This window comes from Athene cunicularia (assembly GCF_003259725.1).
Source record: "Athene cunicularia isolate RWA chromosome 12 unlocalized genomic scaffold, athCun1 chr12_part1, whole genome shotgun sequence".
NCBI lineage: Eukaryota > Metazoa > Chordata > Aves > Strigiformes > Strigidae > Athene > Athene cunicularia.
In genome coordinates this window covers 6,987,109-7,006,655 of record NW_020799116.1, presented here as the reverse complement: position 1 = coordinate 7,006,655, position 19,547 = coordinate 6,987,109, and positions in this window count along the sequence as shown.

The window sequence follows — 19,547 nt, the reverse complement described above, 5'->3', positions numbered from 1 at the left end:
TGCAGACTAGTTAAACCATGGAGCTGCTTCTAGAAAAGAAGAAAATATCTGCTGGGAGAGTCAGTGTGGATAGAAATGGGGCTTCACATTAATTCGCTAGCTACTTTCTGCATCATCCCAAATCTCAGTGTGGCCAGTTCCCTGCCAGCAGCCACAGCTCAGGGGTCCAAGCGGGCTCCAGTGCCGCAGTCGCAGGGGTTCCTGTGCTCTTGGATCCAGCAGAGCCAAGGAACCCAAATAAGTAAATACAAAATTTTCCAAAACCTTCAATTTTTCTGCAATTCCTGTTCTTCAGGCACTACCCCATAAAAACTAGATCCACAAGTTAAGCATGAAATAAAGCCAGCAGTAAGGGAATAATAAGTATTTGATCAGCTCCCAGGGTATCAAATAGCAGTAAATTGAGCTTCAGTTTAAAAAGCAGACAATTTTCAGTGTCATACCACTACATTTTCAAAGCTAATTTAACTATTCCATTAAAAAATGAAAACATATTCAAATTAAAACATCCGTAAGATATGAAAGGGGGGAAAAAAGCCTTGTTGGAAAGAGGACATGAAATGCATCAGTAATTTCCCATCAGGCTACAGTTCCCTTAAATGACCATGACAGTCAAAGATGAAATAGAAATTTCTATATCAAACAGGAACACAAAGGAGAGCTGACCTTTGATCAAATGTCTGTTTGTAGTTTTGACAAGGAAATTTGCATTGAAAGAATTTATGCTGGACACTTACAGGAGAAGTTAACTCCCAGCATGTAAAGGAAGAGAGAGGTCAAACCATCCTTAAACAGCCTGTCAGATGAAAGCCATGCTCTCCTCGCTGCAGAGCTATGTGAAGTTTCAAGGCGTTCAGTCTCTCTTTCTAAAAGCCCGATGCTGTGGGTTTTATGATGCAATTTTTCAAAGTAGTATTTATTCAGGGAAGGAAAAAAAAAAACCTGTCTCAGGCAAATAAAGGCTTTCTCACACACAGAAAACCCACTTTTAGCAGAGCAGCAGAAGGCATATAAAATAAAAATCAAAAAGCACCGATTAATTATAATATTTAAGCTATAGGCTTAGCTAATCCTCCTTGTTTTCCAGCAGGAAAAATTTAAAAAAAAAAAAAAAAAAAGAAGGGTAGCAGGTTGAGAAGGGAGGTCTGTGTCTGTTTGGCCCCTGGTTTGCAAGGGAGCTGTAGAGGGGTGAGTGCTGCTCTGGCGCTGCTGGAGAGCCAACCGAGAGTCACTGCTTCATCCATCATCTGCCTCTTCCTGAGAGCAAATGTGAGCTCGCAGGAATGGGACTCTGCCTGCAAGGTGTTGAAACGTTCAGCCGAAAAACATCAGTTGAATGAGGTATTTTGTGGTTGTTACATAAATAAGAGGAATCTGTGGAAATCCATAAGAACAGGGAGATTTTGGGCTTATCTTGTCCGGAAAATTACTGCTGCTTTTTTGAACTCGTACTATAACTGCACAGTAACAGTCATTTTCATACAAGTTTTGTCAAAATCTCCCACACTGTGCAGCTAAGAGATTTACCAGATTCCTTCGGCAGATGATGCCCTCCCAATACATGTGATAACCTCCTGCATTGTCTCCTTTCTTCCTTGTACTTATTTCTTTAATATTTCCAAAGTTGCCGAGTTTCCTCACAGGCAGCCCTCAGTTTCGCTCCTAACTTTTCCCCAGTAAGGACTCTGGAATTGGGATCGATTCTTGGATGCTTCCAAATCTGCCTTTTCCGGGGTCTTATACTGTGGTTTGTTACTGCACTAATAACCACTTGCACGCTGTGGTCTACTCGTAATCACAGACACATTTCGTTTGTTAATGAAAGATAACAATGAAGATCTCCTGCATTTCCCCAAAAGGCTGCCTTGCCTCTTTGTTTTGACTTTCAGCTGGAAGTTCAGTCCTACCGCTGCTTGCCCAGTGGCAGTGCTTCCCCAGGCAGGTGTTCGGGGGTGCCTGTTTCCTGCGAGATGCCTGGTGCAGCCCAGCCGAGCATCCTGGTTCTGGCCAGGAGAGGTCAGTGAACACACACAGAGAGCCCACAGTCTCCAAACCTGGCAACAGAACTATTGTATTTAATGAAAATAAGCAGTTGGCAGTTTCAAGCTCCAGAAATGGGAGGCGTCGTCCCCTTGGTACCAGAGGCTGGTGCCAGAGTCACTGCAAGCTGCCCTTTGGGGGATGCACCGAGGCGGCAGCATGGCCTGATCCGGGGGAGCTGGGAGCCCATGAGAGGCTAGCCAGCCTTCCAGATGTGCTCCCTGGACCAGCAGCTGCTTCAGCCTTTCCCATCTGCTCCACTGGTTATCCTCCAAGATAACATTTTTTTCTCCTGGAAACGTGCATGAACCAGGATATAAAATTTCAGTGTGCAGTCCTGCTGGGGCTGCCAGCAGTGGATGGGAAAATCTCACCCAGGGTCTCCAGGTGCCAACTGCCCTTGGAGAGAAAAGTGCTAAACACTTTGGGAATGATTTAGTTGCAGGTGAGACATCTCACAGTGACACATTTTCCATTGGACAGTCTCTCTGCTTCCCTCTCTACATCCCAGTTAATTGACTTGCAAGAGCCCAACATCCCATGCTCGGTAACACTACCAGTGGCCTCCGTGCTGCAGGGGGGACACAGTGACACCAGGAGATTGCCCTCCAGAGAGGGGTGGGGATGGGAAGAGAAACAGCCATGTAGCCAAGAGTTCTCTGCTACATCTATTCCTTGGAGTCACTAGTGTGCTTCCTGCCTCAGTTAATTTTATGGATTTTGAGGACTCTCCATGAGCCCAGAACATCCAGTTCCTGAACTCATCATGGGGTGCTGCTTATTTCAAATATTCACACTCTTGGTGTTTCTTCTCACTGTGGTTTCAGCTTTAGTTATAGATTTCTTCTATTGCTTACTATGTGTCTAGTCCCAAATCCTTCAAAATTATAGGAGTCTTTTAACAAACTTCAGTTTGAATCAAGCATCTAGTTCAGTCATCAGCAACACTAGCAACACAGGCTTGCCCTTCCAGCGTGGGGCCCTTTCTAGTACAGGGTTACTTGTTGACCCTTTAACATATTTAGGTAATAGATAGTAGATACATGCTGATAACAGGAGCACACATACATTTATCCTGGAGACTGCCAGAGTATTAAATTATTGTTTAGGAAGTGGAGTGAAAAGCTTCTGCTGGGAACAAGTGCACAGCTCAAATGCTATTGTGCCATTTAGATTAGGAAAGGAAATCTTCCACTAAAAACCTTACAGACAAATAATTTCCAGTACCCAGAAAGAGTGAGGTTGGGAGTCATGACTGAATGAAAGCTGAATTAAATCTCAGAGGGGAGGATCTGGTCTGTGATTCCCAAGAGCACCACAAGCAGACTTGCCTTCACCACCCTCTTTCTTCTGCTTTCTCAGTGCTGAAAAGGAAAGACTTCAGCCAAGCAATTTCAGCTGCTTTTCCTGCTGCTTGGAAAACAGTAGCATCTCTTTTCAAGCAGATATTACCTGAGTTCATTTGAACTATACCGTTTCATGCCAGTGATGAATCTTGTCCTCAAACTCCAGCTATCAGAGTTGCCATACAAAAAACACATGCCCTAGTCTACCTGATTCTTTACGCCAGGACAGGCGTTATCATCCTGTGACCTCTGTACAGGGGTCACAGGGTTGGTGTAAATGATACCTGGAAAAAAAGCCCATATTCAGCCAAGTGAGAACTTTCCAGAAACCCCAGGACTGAATTGGTGATCACTGGAAATCACCTTTTAAGAGTCTTCACCTGCCCCCTGAGGACTGAGCATACACAAGGGTGAAGCTACATCCTGAGCATCCTAAACTGCTGCAGCTGATTCCCTACCAGAAGCAGAGAAACTGAGGGGTGACAAGTTACCACAGTGATGTGAAGGCAAAGTCCAAGTTTAATAGCTAAAACTTGTCCATAATAAATGCATTTCCACCCTGGTTCCTGACTGTGAGCTAAAAGAAGCCAAAAACAGCTTATGAATTATTACTTACTGGCCTCTGTGACCAAAGATCTTGCTGTTGCAGGGAAGCAAAACTATCTGGAGCAGAAGACTGGGAAGGGTGAGGCTACCCAAGGCTAGGGCAGCTTTCTGAAACAAACCATACAAAGCCACAGGAAAAGAAAAAAAGTTGTTCTGCTTAAAAAACAAACAAACAAACAAAACCCCAGACCCCAGCAAAAGCAACATTACATTGAAGAAGCAATCAACCAAGCTATGTTTAGGACATGGAGCAAAGTGTTTCATCTTAGTAAGTAGGTGGACTTGGAAGCAGGCTTTGCCTGCAGCACTTTGGGGACACCAAGCAATGTCACAAGCAAGAGCGGGTGGTGGCTGCTGTGGCCAGTAGTCGCCCTTGTTGAAGGCTCCTGCACAGGCTATATTGCATCGCTGTTGATTAGAGAGCAGGATGCCAAGTCATAAAAAGCCAGGTGTTCAAATAATACACGTAGCCTCAGCCACTAACATTTTACAAACCCAGGAGCAGAGCAAAAGCAAAGCACTTCTGTGAAGAACAGCTAATCTGAAATCAAAGAGCAACTTGCTCAGACAATTTGTACTCGAGTTAAAAAGTGAAGTTGCTCAAGCAGCAGATCACAGCTGAGGGAGAATGTCCGTCATTGCTGCAAATGCAGTGGAAGGAGCTGATGGAGAAGCAAGGAAAAAGATGAATACCATTTCCCCAGAGTGAGAAATATCCAGAGGGGGATTTATAACTTTGGATTTGTCAAAAGTGTCTTAATCTGACAGTAAGAGTCGCTTATTTGGGGAATGGAGTAAATGAAATCTGCTGTTCTTGTGCTAGTGAATGAGAAGGAACCATGATGGAGGGTGTCAGAGCATCTTCACCTCTTGTACCACTTCCATCACAGGAATGAAAAGAGCTAGCAGGAGAATTTGAGCACTCAGAGGTTAACATGAAGAAGTCAGTCAGGGATGCCCAAGGTCTGGGGGGACAGTGGTCCCCGTCACACAGAGGCTGGGGCTGTCCAGGCAGAAGCCAACCCCTCTGCACCAGTGTCTCCAGGAGCTGGGCCAGCCCTCAGATTACCTCCTGTGAGCGCTTCCTAACCCACCCCCTCTGACCCACTCCAAACGAGCCATGGGAGATGAACTTGCAAACCCGCACTGCCTCCCTTGCTCTTCCCGAGTGCAACAGTGTCTTTAGTCTGGGGGAACCTGGGGGGCAGGACAGCCAGAGACCCCCACATCTCACCTTTCAGCATCTCTCTGCAGGTCTGTGTGGAAGGAGGAAGCTCCAGCTCCCTCCAGTTAACCAAACCCCCAGAGCCACCCTCAAAGTCCCTCCTGTACACCCCGAGCAGGTACCATGGGCTGAGGGCAGACAACCCATCTCCGTTAGCAGCAGCTCAGTGGCTGGTGGCAGCAAGCTCAGAGCAGTTTATCTTGGGGAACAAGCTGACCTAGCATTCAGTCCAAATATTTCACTCTAGGCAGGTGCTAGCTGATCATCTCTCACGCTCTATATATACTCTTTGTGATTTGGTTTGCAAACCAAAGCCATAGAAGCTCCGAGTGAGGACAGAGGGATCTGTCCATCTTATTTCAGATGCAGCCTTCTGCCCCCATAAAAGCACATCATAAATCCCTCCAGCACTGGGAGGAAGCAAATTAACTTCGCAGGAGGTGGAAGGAAGCAGGTGGCCTTCTGGCCTGGCCATCCCTCCCTCCTCCTCCACCATGAGAGGGACAGCGAAGCCAAGGCAGTGTCAGAGCTGCTTTCATGTCCTGCCAGCACAGTCCCCACGGCCTCCGCTCCCCCCAGGGAAGGGGTGGTGGGTTGAGGGGCCCTTCCCACTCCAGCACCATTCCTGGAGGCAGGACTGGGGCTCAGCACCCCTTGGCAGGGCTGTGAACCTACTGGTGTGACTTGTCCCCACTCCATCCCCTCTTGCGACCACTGGAAACATTTTATTTTCCTCCCCTGGATGTTTGTTGGCTATATCAGCTCTTTTCCTTGTACGATTAGGAAGGCGGCCAGAGACTATTATCACACAGAAGAGGATCCAAATAACCTCAAAAATAAAAGATTTCTATCACACACACCCACAAGCACTGGTTGGGAAGAGCTTCACTGTTCCAGAAAGCATTCAAGGACATACTTAAGCCTGCGCTCTCCTGCAGAGAGGCCACACTCCCAGAACAAAAGGTGGAAAGATATACCATGAATGATATTTCCAGCCTTTTTTTGTTGTTGTTATTCCATTTCACCATTTTCTTATTGCTACTGAATCAAGCTGAGCTCAAACAACCCTCAGTCTCTCATCCTGTTGGTGCACAGAGCAAACATCCTATTCAGAGCGCAGTGGGCAGTGGCAGGCATTGTACGGGTCAGCTGGAAAGGAGGGAGAGCATCGGAGAACCAAAACAGATGCATTTCGTAAGGAAAGCTGGCACGTCGCTTGTGCTTTGGGAGGAGCGGGTTCACCTGGAGGAGCACAGAAAGCTGAACCCCTGCCAGAGGAATAATCTGGTAAACTTCCTAATGAATATTTCTGCAACACAAAGTCTCTTTGTGGATTTAAATTAATCTAAAACACATTCATTAATTCATAGCAAAGAATTGAATTATATTTTGTTGCTGACCTCCATGTTGTTTGTCTCTAACTAGATTTCCCCTAAAAGGCAGCAGCACTATTTAATCATAATGCCAACCTCTGGATCTACTTCAGCAGCAATTACCCTGAGATTTGACTTTGATATAATTTATGTTTTAGAATACTCAATAAATAACTCTTTCTTCTCCTTTCATTCTGGCTGTGTGAATGTGTACGAACCCGTGGAAATGTGAATCGCTGCCTATTTATCCCATTCAGGCTGCATGAATGAATGCTGCTGCCCTGGCCATGTGTCCTTGGCCACCCCATTCTGCCCCATGGGGACACTTTCATGTTGTTGTGGTGTGAGACGAGCCCTGTGTGTGCTCGTCATCAAGCTCCGTATGTAATACCACCAGGCAAAGTGGTCCTGAAGGTGCCATAAGCTGGAGCACAACCAGCCTGTAGACCACAGCTGCAAACCCCCCAGTCCAGCTCATGTCACTTCACTTTCCTGGATGCCCAAATATATTTTAAATAGGAAGAAACTTGAAGGAATATTTACTGTCCTACCTACTTGTATAATTACCATCCTTACCCCTTAGACTTACTGGGGTGCAGCCAGTCATCCCATGTTCAGTTAATGGTGGCAAGTCTTCTTGTCCCTTTTCTGTTCCTTTCAATAAAACACAATTTTTTAAAATGGAGACTGGTTCAGCCTCTTGCTTAGATGCAGAAGATGAGTTCAGTGCAGGTTCAGTTAGGAAGAGCCCCAGGACAAAGTCTGAAAGCCAGCAGTATGAGATTCCCAACCACCCTAATAAGTGTGACCCCGAATCATCATGAGATTTCTGCTGGTTTGGATCCAAGAAAATCCCATTAAGCAGTTCTGCTATTGCATAGGATATAGTACTTTGGGTTTTAGGCAGGATTTTAAATGCTCTTATCCTTTTTGAAATTCAGGGAAAAAAATCAGTTCTGTGTTCTAGTTTTGGTTACTCTGGATTTTCAACCAGACATGAGCTTGTCAGCAAAGAGCTGCTCACACGGGAGTGAGCTGAGCTCCTTCACAAATAACTGGTATTTCCAGTGCCACTGGGCAAATACAACCCAAATCCTGCAAACAGTATAAATGCTTCATGTCTCAGCTGCCGGCAGCCGTGCTGAGGGACAGCACTGGTAGCTGCAGAGATACAGTTAGCAGAAGCACCTCATACTAGAGCAAACCTGGTGGCAATGGGCACATTCAGATCCTGCGTGATTCTATCAGCAAGGGAGCGTGAATCCTAATCATGCTGAAAACCACTTCATGTGTGGTGGAAAACCCCCTCTAAATGCACAGGAGGGTTTGCAGGTCTGTGTTCACAAGGGAAAATAATAGTAAAGGTGCAACATGAGCTTGATCACGCTGTGCTCTTCCAGCGGCTGAACCTAAGAGTCATTTGCTCTCAGTGAAGTGCAAGGATTTTAAATGTATCAGAAATCTGAAACGTGCAATGAGCACAGTTGAGTCTTCGTAGGAGCAATGGTTTTTTGCTGTTATTTAGTTTGTTGTGGATGAGTGTGACCAAAGAGGATGGCAGATTGTAGAAATTACTATGCATTGATTCTTTTTTTGTTGTTGTTGTTATTTTGTCATAATGTCAAAATAAGACTAAAAAGTGCTTCTGCAGAAGCCTGACATAGCCTTGCAATTAAATTCAAGTTGCTTTCATGAAGAATGACAGACCAGCAGGGGGGAAAAAGCTGAAAAAACAATGCTGAAGACTGTCCAAACAATCAAAAACCACCTGTTAACTTCTGCTCAGGTACAAAACTTCAGGCCTCTCCCCAAACCTCCTTAAATAATCAGCTTTTGCAGTGCCATGCAGATGGAGGGCAGCAGGAGGATGGTTGATTTGGGCACAAGCCAGGTTCAGGTTTTGTCAGTCAGGTGCTTTGCTGTAGCTTTTGCATGCCCCTGTAGGCTCCCTGGAGTGCCCAGAAGGGCAGAATTGGGGCATCTGCACTCAAATGTGAAAACAGACTCAGTTGTTGTCTGTGTCCCCCATCCCTGGCTACTCCTGCACATGGGATGTCCCTGAGGAGCTCTGCATTGTGCTGGGGCAGGTGGAGAACCTCCATGACCTCACACACCAGTGTGGCTCAGCGGCACCCGCGGCACGGCTGGAACACCCTCCCTCTCCTCCAGCACAGACCCCTCAAACCCACCAAGCAACCGCTCCAGAAGTGCTTTTTGCTCTCTGTTGCCAAGTGAATTTGCACCATGAGCTCATCCTGTTGACATCCACATGTAAATGAGTTCAGTTTTTCATTTTCACTGCACTGAATTGTTCACAGACTCCCTGTTTCGGTGACCAACTCTTAGTGCTCTGGACCACAAGAGGAGCTCCAGTGGTGAGAGGTTGTGGAGGAAACCCAAAGGTGCATCACAGCCTGTATTTGTCAGCACAGCTTTCACAAATCTAGTGCAAAACTGATGGCCTCACCAAACCCCAAAGTGTCCTTTCACAGAAATGTTTGTCACTTCCCAGTAAAATCCTGTGGTTGGGTACAGATTCTGCGTTTTGGCTACCCTGGGGTTGGTGGGTCCCAGATGAGGCAGTCCCAGCCCAAAGCAGAGCCTGAAACTCTAAACACCTAAGCCCTAAGTTTTGGTCTTTGAAAGGATGGGAAATTCCCATGAGTCTTTCATGTTTCTTAGCCTGCACAAGGGAGGACTTGAAATATGGGGCCTTGATAACATTGAGATGACCCTTGTCTTTACAGCTCAGCAATTTTTCATGGCAGTTGCTGTCCGTCATCTGTTTTGCACGTTGGCCAGGTGGGCCCAAAAATAAACTCCCTGTTACTAGCTGTGATTATAAGCAGCTTGCATTGCAGAAGGGCTCCTGCGATCACCCTCTGGCCTCTTCCATCACTGGGAGAACTCAACCAGTAACTTCTGCATCAAGCTTAACATTGTGCAGTTGGGCTGGTGGATCAGGAACTGACCCTGAAGGCTCCAAGTGGGAGAAAAGTTACTAATGCTCATCCTTTCAAATTAAAATTCCTGTTCAAGCCAAGATCCTGCTTCTCAGTTTGAACATGGCTCCATCACCCTGTTGGGACATCAGTCCTGCCAGGTATGCCTTTGCTGGCCACCTCAGGCAAGTTGCCCAACAGCTGGTACCACTACATCATGCTGTGTGTAGGCTGGCACAGTCCTCGGGAATTTTTCACTCTGTCTCTCAATAAAAAGCCTTTGAGTTAACAACCTGCATTTTTTCCACCTGATTATTCTTCATTGGGACCCTTATAAGTAAAGTACCATCCAGAGACAGTGGCCATGGCCCATAAATTTAATCACTAACCTTTAATTCATAAGTGGCAGAAACAGTTCTTCAAGCATCTGAGTTAATCAGGCTTTGCTGACAGTGGCAATCAATTGTTCAGCGGTCTACTTTTTGCTTAATTACTGTTGGACTACATTGCATTTTCAAAATGTCAAGCATCCTCTTTTAGAAATGTGATAAATCATTTCTACATGACGTGCAAGGCTAGAGTAGGAGACTATTATTCTCTCACACCTGACCTTGGTTACAAGGAACAGAAATTGATCATTTACTGTAGCAGTGAAATATCACTTAAGGAAAAAGGAGTCTTAACGAAGAACTCCAGCTAACTAAAAGGAAGGGGAATTACTTTCTGGCCATGCAAGGAAGGTGCTGGCATGGGGATGTGGCTCTCTTAAAACTCTTCTGTTAATGAGGTACTGTCTACACTGGAGATCAAGTGTCAGAGTATCAATTGCAGCAGGAATCCACAAAGCACTTGTGCCCAGATTTTCACTGTGTCCCAGGGAGACATACCCTGATTCTTGTTCTTCCAATACCAGGCTAGGATATTTCTGTGTCAACTAGAGAGTTGCTTAGTCCTCTTGATTTCTAAAAGGATGTCTCAGTGGAGGCAATTTAGTCCGTTGGAGAAGAAAAATACTTGACTATTGAGATTGCATTAATTCAGAATAATTAAGGCACTTCTCAGAACATGATTTTTCCAAGAACATCATCTCTGGGGCCCACCAGCCTCACCTGTGACATCTCACTGCTGGCACCAAAGTTGGCTGCACAAACCTCTGTATGTGGAGGGGGCGTTTGCTGGAGCTGTGACCTTCACAGTGCCCGTAGCTGAGATGGGCAGGGAAGAGGCAGTTTCTCCATGATACAGCACTGCTGCTAGCACCTCATCTGGCCCCGTTCTGCCCGAAGGGACTGCTGCCAAGGGTAAGTCCATTCCCCTTTGTCTCCATCTGTAAGAAGTAGTGGGCAAGTTTTTAATTGTCTGTATTTACAGTGACTAACGCAAAAGAAACCTGCTCTCTGCTCAGTCCCCAGAGACTAATGGGGTGGAAGTAATAAATGACATCTTCCTTGCTGAGAAATGGAAGGCATTTTCAGCAACAAGATTGTGCTCAAGTATGTTGAAAGCAGTACATGGATTGTGGCTAGTGTCAGCCAAGATGATATGAAGATAAAAGACATCCTCTGAGGATGCTGCCAGAAATAAGAAGGAAGAGGCTGTGCAGTGAATCATATGGATCGAATTTCCTCTCTCATTGTGTTTTAATAGAAAAGCTTTTCGCCTGCTCCCGAGGGTACCGATGAAAATTTCCTTCAAACCAGAGGTAGGATGGGGTCTTTTTGCTTTTTTTTTTTTTTTTTTTTTTTTTTTTTTTTTTTTTTTAAACGAAAGCATTTTTCCCTTCTGGAAAGAAGAGCTGATTCGAGCCGGGAGCCAACAGCAAACAAAGTGCGATCAAGAAATTAAAATCAAGCACTAAAATGTTTAGCAGTCGCAAGACAGTAAAAAACATTTCTTAGAGGAAAAAAGAAAAGGAAGATACAAAAGAAGTCCCTAATCTAAATTAACGTTGCTGTTTTCTTAACTCAAAACAGATTTCACTTTTCTCCCCATTTATGACAACGGCGTTTGTTCCCTCCGGAGTTCGACTGTCTGTGTTGGGCATCACCTGTTGGCTGAAACACGCTGGTTTAGTGGCAGCAGAGTGTGATGGGTCTTATGGGAGCTCCCACTTGAGTATGCTACAAGCTTGCAGGGATCCTGGCCACCATATTGAGGCACCACCAGGAGAGGACATCCCTGCAGAGCCACCACTGATCATCCACATGTCCCAGTTCTTTCTGTGACTCAAGGAGGAAATCCCACTGCCAAATGGGTTTTCCTCTCTGTTTCCCCTCCCCGTGGTGGCCCCCGTTTCTCCTCACTGCTGGTCACCATGGCCATGGCTGATGCAGCTCATCCAGGGAGAAGAGCAACCAGGGCCACCCCATGCCCAAGGCGCTGGCACAGCAGCTCAGGGGTTTATGTCCATCTCTCTGTGCCACCAAGCCAGCTCCCACCCGGGCTTTGCTCTCACAGATTTTCTTTAATATTTCCAGCGATGTCCAAAGGCAGCAGCACTAGAGGGCACTGCCTGCACACCGTGAGAAAAGGGGGACGCATCTCCAGAGGGCCTGCTGGGACACCCAATTTTGGCTGTTCGCTGGTACCTTCCCTTCTCACCTGTGCCCTTTCTGTAGGAAAAGAAATGGAGCCAGCCATGGCCATTAATTTTGTTGGCTGCAAATGAGGTTGGTAAGTACAACACGATGTACAGGATCCTCCCAACTAACGGTTTTGGTAAATCCAAAGTGAGCGTTATCAGGCGTGTGTGTTACGGGCACAAAGCAAGCAGTGAAACAACTGCACACATTTTTAGGCCAACAGATGAAATCATGCTGGGGGGTGTCCAGTAGCACAGGGGAGGCAGAGCCCTGCCAGAGTCCTCCACTGGGGTGCCTGCAGGAGCTGTACCCGGCCACGCTGCGGGGACCACACTGCTGCATCTCTGCTCCAAACCCCTCCTGTGGACAGAAATCCCTTCTGGATCCAGCCATGCCAGTGAAAACAGCCCCTCCACCCTCGCTTGTCCTCCTGCTGCAGCAGACAAGCCCACTGACTCATGTCTACAGAAGGCAGCTGTATTAATTCAGATAAACACAAACTACATGAGCTGAAGTCTTCAGGTAGAGTTGACCTCCGTGGGGCTGGCCCAATTACAGGGGGATCATATCAGCCTGGGCTACAGGTGACAGGGGAACTGACCCCCTTCCTTTGCCAAAAGCATCTCACACAGCCCAGGAGGAGCCAGGGTCCTGCTGCCTGGCTTGGCCAGCATGTGTCACGAGTTAAAAGTCCTCAGCGGCACGGCTGGTACTTTAATCTCTCTTTCTCCATGCCAAGCCCAGTTGTACCACCCTCACCTTGCAGCGAGTACCGCAGAACCTCACAGGCTCCCTGCACATCACCCTCCACACCAAAAAGCCATCAGGCCTGAGTGGTTTGCCCTGTTAGATGAAGTCCAGACAGAGCCAAACTCCTCCAAGCCTTCCTCTGGGGCCCTGTGCAGCTGAATTGACACTCCCGTGACTGATTTCTTCCAGCCTGAAGTATTTCCCTTGATGATCTGCCCTAATGGAAAAACAGCTTTTCCACCTTTCAAATGCAAGCAAGATAAAAAATGCCTTCCTCGTTCAAAAAACACGTGGAACTGCTGCCAAAGAATATGCATGTTAATAACATATCCTTTGTATGAGAAGACGGCACTGAAATTTCAAGTAATCTACCCAGAATGCAAACAATACCCAGAGTATGGCAAGGAGATTAAAATAATCCTTGGGATGCCTTTCAATTTTCATGCCTTCTGTAAAATATATAAATAAGTACAAATTAGCAGTGTATTACAATCTTCCAAAAGCTCGTGTTTTCTCCTCCTAGGATTCCTGCTCCGCAGCTAATAAGAACCAGTTGCATAGATAACAGGTCCCTGAGGCTGAGGTGTTATTTCTAAAATAAATTGCTTATTTGAAAAAAAGTTGCAGGGAAACCATTGCTTTTGGGAAGTTTGAAGTCTTTTTTAATTAATCCGGGAGTGTGAGGGAAGGGCACAGATCCCTCTTTGCAACTGGGTTTCTCAAAGAGCTCACACCCCACAGGGGCTGCTGCCAGGGCGTGAAACTGAGCCTGCAGCCCGGAGGCTGATTTGTTTCAGAGAAGAAGGACTTGGTGATGGTGTCAAGCTACTTTTTTCACCAACCAGCTCATCAATCGGCTAGTCACTTTGCTGGAATCAGGATCGGGGATGCAGCACAACAGCTGCCTCCAAAAAAAGAGATACTTCTGTACAGTGTCGGCCAAATCTGCTTTTTCTGGGGAACTACAAGGGCTCTGCTGCAGCAGGGTGTGTTTTCCTTTTCCCTGGTGGGGAAACAATGCTGCCTTGACACCCCTTCAGCATTTCCACGGGTGGGAGCAGCTTCAGAAATCTGCACGTGCTTCAAGCTGATCTTTTCTTTCTTTTGGGCAAAAATAAGAAGTCTGGGAATTCCCAAGACGAGGAGGTGGTGTCCTTGCTCAGCGAAGTCACCTACTGCGGTTTGTGAGTCCTTTTGACACCCCTATAAAGTTCCCCCCATGGGGTTTGCCGCTCTGTGCCCAGCTCAGCCCCTGTATAAGGTCCCCAGGGCGATGGCACTTCTACAGGGCACCACACCACACAGCTGGATGAAAACTGGGGCCCTGACCTATAAGGAAGGGAGTCCTGCAGCCCCTCCAAGACAGGGCTGTTCCTTAAGGCACTGAGCCACAATGCAAAGGCCCAGGATGTTCTTTTGGCTTCAATTTGTTAAAAAGAGAACATTCTGAGTTAATTAAAAATAAAAGCAATAGTCTGTGGTGGAACTGCCAAGAGATATTCCCAGTGATACTCGGTGCAGGAGGAAACAATGGACAGATTTTGGGATCAGAAAAGTCCACACAGGAAGGTATCACCTTCCTTTAGCCTGGAAATGGCCAGATTCCCGTTAGTGATCAAACATCCAGCCCCTTGTCTGCTGGGCTGAGGCTGCCTTGGGGATCTTGGCCTCAGGTTGATGAGCTCACTGCACCACATGGCTATTAAGGAGCAAACACAACCATAAAGCTCAAGATACGTAGGCTGGACCGGGAGACCATGTATCTTCCCACACAGGTTCCTTAGGTACAGGTCCTCCTTGGCAGGACCCACCTCTCCAATGGGTCCACCACCTCCTGCTACCTGTGAACTCAGCCCTCTGGAAAATAAGATAAAAGTGAAGTGGGAACACTTGAAAATTTCTGTAAAATGGAGCAATTTCGGGATACTGAGATGTGGAAATGACTGTGAACTCTACTGCATTTATTTAAAAAAATAAAAATAAAATGAGGTTTCCCATTTTTAAACTGATCTAATGAAAAAAGAAATAAATATGGGGCCTTGCTTTGCAAATGTATATTTATAAAGACCACCCTCGCACCCTTCATCTTTGCCAGACTAAACAAGCTGGTTTAGCTTCTTCTCTGACAGACTCCCCATTGCCTTACTGTCATGCTTCCCTTTCAGCTACACGTCTTTGAACGTGGGTAACCAAAATCGTACGCACTGCTCTAGATGTTGCCTCACCCACAGCTTCTACGAGCTCCATACATACATCTCTGCTCCTCCTGAAAACACCTGACCTGTATCATTCTCAGAGCATATTTTGTGCATCACAGACTCTCTGCAAGAACGTTTTCTCTAAGGCTCTTCCAACACATTTGCAACTGAAAAGGACATTAAGGGCATGGGTTTCCATCTTTCCCATCCACTGGGTATCCTTCTGGTGCCCAGTTTCCTTTCATACTAGTGACAGCTATGGTGCACAGCTCATCCCAGGCACGGGTGCTACAGTATGGTACACTTGGGTGTGTTCATCTCCTAACTCCTGAAGTTTCTACCTAGCTCATGGAGACAGACAGAGAGAGCCCATGTTAGTCTGCCGTGGGTATATATCACAGGAGAGGTGCAGATGGATACACAATGCCCTCAAACCTGTCTTTATTAGATGGAAATCACACTGCTTTGCCAATTCACGTTCTATTGCAGACTCCAGGTCTTGTCATCCCTTTCCTGACTGGCTGGACCCAACCATGGATAGAATTGAGTACTTAAACCGCCAACCTTTACCCATCCTGATTACACTGGCTGTACTGGGATTTCTCTAAATGTCTTAAAATAAGTGTACATGAGAGACAGGGAGAGAAGACGATGTATGTGCAACAGTAAGAAAACCCATGTCATCCTTTGTTTAATGGCCCTTGCAGTGGGCAGCACAGTGTATTTTTACTCATTAAATCAAAGTGGCTGCTCCTTGCCCTTCAAGTCCCCAGAGAGCAACTATTCTCGATAACAGCCAGTCCCCACAGACTCATTAAGCTTTCTTGAAGCTGTTTGCAGAGTCAGGGTGCTAATCTATGAAGATAAGAAGTCAAACCTTTCACTATGAGGACATTTTTTACTACTTGTCTCGTGCTCTCCCTTGTAATTTCATCAAAGGCCAAAACTAAAAACCTATCTAATCTGTCAGAAGGGCCAATCTAATCTATCATTATTAAACACTTTTATGGAGAAAAATGGATTGCAACATTAGAGAGTTTGTGATTTAGCACATGAAAGAGATGGAAAAATGTCTCTGAAATGACAAACAATACAAAATCTGCTTTCCCAACAGAACAGATTAGCTGGTGGCACAAATAAATCCGTAAATACAGCTAAAACTGTTTAGATTTATAGCAAGAGGTGTAGAAAATGCCTGGGATTTGCCAGTGATAGCCTTTTATGGCCGTAGTAGATTTTAGTGGACATATATTGAAATGAACCTTCACCTACTCTGCACGCTTTCAGAGCCATGTGCCATGAGAGCAAACCTTGCAAGGTCTGTCACGGGACCTTGAAAAGACATTGCAAGGTGGTGGGTGCAGAGGGGGTTGGTATTTAATGTAGGAGGCATGATGGTGAGAAGATTAGTACTTATATATTCGGTGGAGAAAAGCAGGCTTTTCCAGAAGATAACCAAAGGCAGGGACAAAATCTAGTTCAAATGTCCTTGTGGAGCAACTCAACCCTTCTTTCTCCAGGCAAAGACCTGGAAGAGGTGGGTCTGGTCACTGGAGAAGCAGGAGAAGAAGAAGAAGAATTTTTGCTCCATCATTTCCACCTGAACAGGGAAAGCAATGGCCTGGCTGCAGGAGTTTCAGATGCTCTGTGGGTGGGGATTTCAAAGCCTGAGCACTCCTCGCAGCCATAATTGAGATGCTCAGGGAGGTGCAGAGGCAGGGGAAGGGCTCTGGGACTCCAGGTGTCATGCTGAGTCCAGGGCTTTCTATTAGAAATAGGAGTCTGATTTCAACATGGGGAAACTTGCCATCAGCCCAGACAGATTAATTAGGCTTGGAAGTTTTCTCTAATTGGAAATAAGATCAGCTGCCATGAAAATGTGGGGAATAAAAAGAGGTACTGAATAATTTCCATAGGGGATATAGTTGTATTTCATGCCTCACAGCCTGGGCACAGGTCGGGAGCACTCGATGAGAGTCAGAGTCCAAAGCTCAGTCTTTGCATGATCAAGACTGAAGACGGCACTAGGATGTAGCAGTGGACCCAGCTCCTTCTTCCCTTGGCTCCAGCAGGGTGCCAGGGGCAGGACCCGGCCTGGCAGCACTGCTCCACCATGTGCTCGTCGGGAGATGAACTCAAGCTCTACCGCATGCTGGCTATCAGGCCACCAGACTGCAGCAAGGGTCATGGCATCGTCTCTCTGCAGAGCCAAGGCCCTCTGACAGGGAAGGGATGCAGAGCCTGGCTGTGCCTGGGAAGGACTGAGAACACGGACATCCCACCTGCAAAGCACGATACGTGCCCCGTCACCTCCACTGACATTTAGGCTGGAAAGCTGTTCTTTAGCTGTGCTGAACACTTCCAGATTTCCAGCATTTCAAGGGAGATTTGGCAGGGCTTGCTTGTGCTTGATTTTATTTCAGATGCCATAACATTTGGGCCTTTTTATGCAGCTTTTGGCTGGTGTTGAAGCAATTTCTGTCTGTTTCTTCTTTCTCTTCCCCCTCCCCTTTGCCATCCATGGTGGGAGGCTGACAAAAGTCAGTGACTCAGCCCTAGAAGAGAATGGAAAACTCCAACAGGGCTTTGAATTGAAATGAAGGCAAGGAAGGAGAGACCTAAGGGGAGGCTGGAGAAAGGGAAGGAAAGGGACTGTAACGAGAAGAAAAGCAAAGGGAGCAAATAAGCACTCTACATTGAATAAGCAAGCAAGAATAAGTTCTTACAGGAAAGTCAAGTGACCTTACAGACTGGACAAAGGTAGATTTACATACAAGCAAATCCCAAACTATTTGAACAAACAAGGAATTTCAGGAGCTGCAGAACTATAGCCTGAGGGAGAATAAATTTGTGTCCCTTGTCCCCTGTACCCTCAGCACCTCCTTTCTCTGTGGCTCTTACTAAGCGAGAAAGAGACCGTCTTGGGGATAAAAAAGTGAGCAGAGGGACCAGCTGGCAAGAAAAGATGTGCCACAAAACTTCATGATGTGCAGGAGATGTCATATTAAAATCCAGCAGTGGGCTTTTGATACTGCCAGCCCAAGCTGGAAGCACGGCTCTCCAGCAAAGATGTGCGCCCCAGTGCAGCCCAGCCTTTCCCCAGTCTGCCCATGATCTTCAGCAGCACCAGAGGCAAAGCCCACCCCCTTGCCTAAAGAGCTGGGAAGGTGTCTTCCAGCACCTAGGAGGTTTGTCCTGAGGGCAACAAAGGGCCTCTATCCCCGTGCACAGGGTAGTGCATCTGGTCTCCCTGCAGCCACGTGGAGATACAGCCTCCCTCCAAAGCTGGATCCGGCCCTATGGCAGTGACAGGGAACTGCTCCAAAGCCAAAGATTCTCCTTCTATCAGCTCTGTGTGTATCACACAGGGAGTCCCCAGGTTTTTCAGTCTCCCTGAACAGCCAGCATGCTACCCCAAGGATTTGTAAGCACACAATGTGATGGATGTGAAGCTACCCATGTTCTCCCAGGCTATCCAAGCACCACGTTACTCAGCCGTTTGCTGTTCCGGGTCCTTGACACGTCTGTGCAACACACCGTGGAAGCATTTCAAAGGAAAAAAATCTGCCATTTTGGGCTTGTGATTCTCCCTCAATGCCTCATTGTGCCGAGGAAGGGTGACAACCAATGCATTGTACTGGCAAGCATTTCACATCGCACTGGGTCCCCGGGTAAGCTGGGTCTGCTCTAAAGAGCTGTTGTCTTTTGCCTGCCACCACACCAGCGTAACATATCTCACACATCCATGGCAGCCTACTCGCTTCCCATTCACAAATTCCTCCGCTGAATAACACCAAAGAGTTAAGGCTCTGTCAAAAGGTTTCGTTATGGGAAGGGAAACTGGAGAAAAAATGGCTTTCAATGCAATGCGAGCATAGACAATACTGTTTTGTAACTGCGCCGTTTGATGTGCAATGACAGGAATTAATCATTTTACTTAACAGAATTACTCTTTGTTATGTAAACTTTGTAAAGTCAGTCTCATGTGACCTCTTTCAATTAGGAACAAATTGTTTAAAACTGTCCTCTTTCTGAAGGCGCACTATTCCTAAGAACGACCTCGGGGATGGGTTGTCATTTCACCCTGGAGTACTCACAGCTGTGCAGTTTGACACCAAATGGAGGCCAAAATATGCAGAATTATTCTTTTTTTTTTTTTCTTTTTTTTAATGAAGCAATGATTTTCATTTGCTGAAGATGCGGCCTTCATCTTTTCTGGTCTGGGTTCTCTCTTGGTAGATGAAAAATGCTTTCTGTTCTCTGAGGGGCTCCCAGGACACATGTCTATTCTCACCACTGAGGTGTTCACAGGCTGAGGTGATGAGAAACCTATAAAAGCAAATCAAGCTCTTAGAACTGAAGAAAATGAAATAGGAAACAAATGTTCGCCCCAGATTAGAATAAGCACAGAGGGATCGCTTGCTCTGTTGAAAAAAAAAAAAAAAAAAGAAAAAAAAAAAAAAAAAGAAGGCTAACGATCTCGCA